This window comes from Talpa occidentalis, unplaced genomic scaffold, assembly GCF_014898055.3.
Source record: "Talpa occidentalis isolate TD23 unplaced genomic scaffold, MPIMG_talOcc4v2.1 talOcc4.3, whole genome shotgun sequence".
Lineage (NCBI taxonomy): Eukaryota > Metazoa > Chordata > Mammalia > Eulipotyphla > Talpidae > Talpa > Talpa occidentalis.
Genome location: NW_023603184.1, coordinates 140,827,849 through 140,833,223, shown reverse-complemented (window position 1 = coordinate 140,833,223; position 5,375 = coordinate 140,827,849). Strand labels below are relative to the sequence as shown.

The following is a 5,375-nucleotide window of genomic DNA, read 5'->3' as shown; positions in this document are numbered from 1 at the left end:
TTAAAAAGATTGCTCTGGCTGCAGAGCTGGTGAGACAGGTGAGGAGGAGCAGCAAGTCGCAGCCAGAGTGGCTCCTGCCAGAAGGTGGCAGTGCATGGACTTGAAGAGAGACCTGCAAGAACTTCCTATTATTTCTCTCTCAGTTCCCAGGGTAACAGTCTCTTCTGCGTCCTATTGTGATGTGCAGCCAGACAAGAGAGATCTGCCTCCTAAGGCAAGCATGGTGTTTGCTTTGCTTACCTTCACTGAAATTATCTTGTCCCGGCCCTAACCTAAGTTCTTCCACACAAGGTGAGTGTTGGTCACAAGGTGGGTGGTCACGGTTGATGCTGATAATAGTCATGGTGGTAAAGACAACTGCTAAATTAATTAAATAAGGAAACCACCAGACTGATAAAGCTCTAAGGCAACCTAAATAGGAAGCAACCCCAATCCAAGCCCATAAATGTCTCCAGGTCGTGAAATCAAAATGCTAAGGACAACCAACCACAATCAGTCAAATAAGCCTGAAGGCCAGTCAGCCAGTCAAGTCATGTCCTTTCTTTGCTTTTGTACTTTTTCTGTTCATGTTTTTCCCTTGGCTTCCCTCAGAATGTGCCCAACTGCTTCCAAATGGCATGGCCCCATTCAGGTTTTTGTTCAAATAAATACTGCTTTACTGTGCCTCAGTTTATCTTTTAATGCAAACCACATTAAGAGTGAGATCAACTTCAAACTATCCTGAATTAAGACTGAGCACCAGGGTCTCCCTGGCGGTGCAAGGGGTTAAGCATCAGCACTATGAAGCTATCTGCAGCCACTGCAGCACGAGTTCAATCCCCAACCAGGGAGCTGACCCACATGGCACAGCAGACCTCTCCTGTCTCACCCGCTGCTCCCCTCAGTAGTGTATTTCAGTCAGTCTGCCTGTTCTACTCCCCACTCTGTCTCTGATGAATCCTCTCAACCCCTCCCACCCCGCCCCCATCTCTGGCCTACACCCCTGCTCTTGTATGCATAAATAAATAAAATAAATATTTAAAAAAAGAAGACTGAGCACCAATTACTCCTTCAAAAGGCTTGAGGTTCATCTTCACAGACACAGTCACCATGACTGTTTGAGTCATTCTTGCCTTCCACTTGGACACCCCCGAGCACGGCTGAGTGTCCAAACCAAAGAGCAGAAACCTCTGCTGAGTTTATTTTTAGTACAATTTTATTGAGTGTATATAATCAATATAATTTGGGGGTACAGCTCCACACCTCAATATGTGTATCAGCTTACCCACCACCAAAGCTCTAGGACCATCTCTCCCCCACATCTCTTTCCTTCCCTCTCTGGTAACCACCATATTTTTCTGAGCCAATGCAGAGAATGATCAAATTGAAAAGAAACTATGATTACAGAAATCAGCAGAGTAAGGCCAACAACAACGTGCAGATAAAGGAGTCACTAGACTGAGGGATGCCCAAAGGGCACCAACCAGGATGGAGTGACATGTAGGTGGGCATTTTCCAGCAAGAGTGTCAAAAGCATGTCAAATTCTCAAAAGGGTCTGAGAAACCAAGAGTTTAGAAAACTGCCCATTACATAGAAAGTGAAAAAGCATTAACATAGCAAACAAAATACTTTTATGTATTTCTGCTGAGTTTTATTACTTAATCATGTTTATATAATTGATTCATTAAGTGCATTAACAGAGAAGAGAAATTGTGGTAAATACATGCAATTAAAAAGCAGTTTTTAACCAAAGGAGGAATCATAAAAGAATGAGTCCATGAATTCTGGTCTCTAATCAGACAAAGCCATACTTTATAATATTCAAAATTCAATTGGATATAACTTTAGGTATCTTGCACTGAAGAATCTAAGTATTTTTGTGGTCATAAGAATACAAAAGGAACAAGCGCTCCAAAGTGCATACAGTTACATTTCCTAGGATTCTATCAAATTCAAAGATTTAAACATGAAAGGGTTGGGCCTCCCCGGTGGTGCAGCTGTTGAGCGTTGGGCTGCGAAGCTGCCTGCAGCCTCTGCAGCACCGGTTCGATCCCCAGCCGCCAGCGAGGGTCCCACATGGCGCACAGACCTCTCCTGCCGTGCCTGCTGCTCCCCTCAGCAGTGTATTTCAGTCAGTCTGCCTGTTCTGTTCCACGCTCTGGCTCTGGTGAATTCTCTCACCCTCCCATACTTCTGACCATAACCCAGTGCTTGTATAAATAAATAAATAAATCTTTAATAAATAAATAAATAAATAAACAAATAAATAAACATGAAAGGGTAAAGACATATACACATCGTAAGAGTTTGTGAGTTTGGTGAGAGCAATCAGTTTCCCCCAGTAGACAGAAATACTAGGCAAAGTGTGTAACCTGCATTCAAGAAGAGGACTAAGGAATCACCCACCCCCAAAGTCAAGGATCTTTGACATTACAATATAAATAAACTTAGCACAAACCCTCAATATCACAAACAAGATCCCAGATAGCCTTTGGCCTAAATCTCTGCTATTAATAATGCAAATTGCTGTAACACAGACCCCAAGCTCCTCAGCCTTCTATTTGTTCCCCTGTGGTCCTGGGGTTCAAGGACTGGGGGACCCATCTCAAGGTGGAGTCTATTCTTTTTCAGCTGTTTCCTCCAACATCTGGAAGACTCACTGTGGCCACTGCCTTTTACAGGGTGAAGATGGCACCAGGCCAGCAGCCACCTCCCGTGGGCCTCCCCAGGCTAGCAGCAGGTGTGTCTACACCTGGGGGAAGAGCTGGTCCTGTGAGATTGTCCAGACCACCCTTGTGGACAGAGCCTCCTTTCCATGTCAGTCCAGCTCTGCTATGCGTGTTAGAGACTCACAGACCACAAACCTTCCCTGCGGGGAAAGTGCCACCAAAGCAAGATGCAGTCAACTCTCCAGCCAACCACAAATCCTGGAGATCTAGAAGGGAATCCTTAGTTTCCTTTGCCTTGTGACAGCTTTAGCCTAGAATACAAACGGGTGTGCCAGAGGCATCACGAGTGATCAAAATTAAATTCCAAAGAACTCCAAGGAAACACAGGACAAGAAACATCAGGACTGTCAGAATGTTCTGGAAATCACAGGATGGTGATCTGGGGAATGAAGACTTGATCTTGCTTCACTTGTAGTTTGCTTCTGCCCATAAACAAGGGCCTCCTTACCTGACTTTCCTCTTGTCCCCTCCCTCAAGTTTCTCTTCTGGTAATGGTGAAGAATTGCAATCCCTCAAAAGCTATAATAGGAACCAAGAACCACGTGAAAATAAAGGTAAGAATGTCTGGTTTGTACATACACAGAAGTGGGGGAGGAGAATAAACAGGTAAGCAAGTCCCCAGAGTCAAAAGAATTTGATATCATGTAATCCTCAAACTTTAAAATGCTGGAAAATTATGATTTTTCTTTCAAAAGGTAGTTTGCATCATCTTTCAGAAATCTATTTTACCTGCATTTAACTACAATACCTTTACTTTCAAAATGCATATTTGAGTCCCTTTTGATAATTGGTGACTGTGATTCCCTTGTTATATATGTGAATCTTTAAAATAATAAAAAAATAATACTCAGATGAAAATAAGATGGCTTTGACCAGGCCAAGCACTTCAAGGCCATTTCAACATCATTTAGCAAGAGCCCTGGCCACACTTGTGGATGTGAAGATGCAGCAGCCAGAACAGTGCCCTCAGGCATCCACCTCCACCCAGGATAAGCTTCCTCCCCAGGTCAGCCCATCGGATCAGCCCTTGCTAGTCAATATGCGGTTCCCAAAGCAGCAGAAACACTTAGGAGCTTATGAGAAATGAGAATGGACTGGGACTTTGCAGACGTGGCTGATTTTTTTTTTAATTTTTTTCTTTTTTTTTTAAGATTGATTTATTTAATTTTACGAGCACTGGGTATAGTCAGAAGCGCGGGAGGGTGAGAGAATTCACCAGAGCCAGAGTGGGGAACGGAACAGACAGACTGACGAAGAAATACACTGCTGAGGGGAGCAGTGGGCATGGCAGGAGAGGTCTGTCACGCCATGTGGGACCCTTGCCGGTGGCTGGGGATAGAACAGGCACCGCAGAGGCTGCGGGCAGCCTCACAGCCCAGCGCTCAACCGCTCTGCCACCAGGGGAGGCTCCAGACATGGCTGATTTTTATAGATGTAATTAAATCTACTTCTATTTTAAAGAATAATGAACAGTTTTGGTCAGTGACTGTATGTCATCAATTATTTTATCTCTTAATATAAGCTAACTCATATGATCCTTATGATGACCTATGAGTGGTTTCTAATATGACCCCTGTTTTGCAGCAATGGAAGTTGAAACACTAAGCCACCTGCTCAAGGTCACACAGCCAGTAGCCATGAATCCCTGCAGGCACATGGGCCCCAGAGATTCCACTTGTTCCCTCAAGATCAATCCACTGCCCCACCTGGGACAAAGTTGTGCTGAAGGTAATGGGTAGAATTTACATTTTCAGGGATCAAGCTGCCCAACATCAAGGAAAACTAGCCTCAAGGAAAACAAGGCTCCAGGGGCCTCCCTGGTGGCCTAGGGGTCAGTCTCAGCACTATCACCCCTGAGGCCTGAGTTCAATCCCTGGCCAGAGAGCTGACCCACATGGCGCAGCAGACCTCTCTGGTCTCACCTGGTGCTCCCCTCAGCAGTATATTTTAGTAGATCTGCCTGCTCTGCTCCCCACTCTGTCTCTGGTGAGTCCTCTCACCTGTCCTGGCTTCAAGACTCCTTTGTTCTCCTGAATTTCAATGCACTCCTTTGCACCTCTGACCAACACCCCAGTTCTATGCAAATTAAAAAAAAAAAAAGTTCAAGGCTCCAGAGAGTCAGAGGCAAACACAGTAGCTTCAAATAGAAAGTCAGCAGAATCTGGGGAGGGGTCTGCACTTGGCCACTTGGAAATGGCTACCAGGTGCTGGGGCTGGTGGCTGGACGTTTGTGGAAAAGCCACTATTTAAAGCACTTTGCTGAAAAGAGAAAAAATCACAGCTGACGCCCCCCTTGAGTGAAGCACTCTGAGCTACTTGGGTGTCCAACAGAAACCATGACTGAAATGTGTGCTTCTCCCCCTCTGCTCTTCACCCTAAAGAGGAGCGCGGACGAGGTCAAGTTGCTCAGGGCGCAGGTAGAAGGAGAGGCGGTGACTCATGGTGGGAGCGCCAGGGAAGGGCTGCTGGGAAGCCTGGAACAAGCCGGAGACAGGGGCAGACATCCAGAGGAAGTGGTTTGCCTTCAGGCTTGCTAAGAGCCACCAAGGCTCTGGGAAAACTGAGGACGCCGTGGGAAGGTGGGTGACCCAGAACTTACACTTGCTTCTTGAGATCGGAAGATGCCTCCTGACTGTGACAATTTTTACATCAGAGCCCTCATGGGT

General features: G+C 45.7%; 1 long non-coding RNA gene across 1 annotated transcript; it reads left to right on the top strand.

Moving 5' to 3' along the window:
* Window positions 1–214: 214 nt before the first annotated feature.
* On the top strand, window positions 215–5,149 carry LOC129146565 (uncharacterized). Its single transcript, XR_008553430.1, has 3 exons — window positions 215–291; window positions 2,662–3,263; window positions 5,091–5,149. It is a non-coding gene; the product is annotated as an uncharacterized LOC129146565 (long non-coding RNA).
* The last annotated feature ends 226 nt before the right edge of the window (window positions 5,150–5,375 follow it).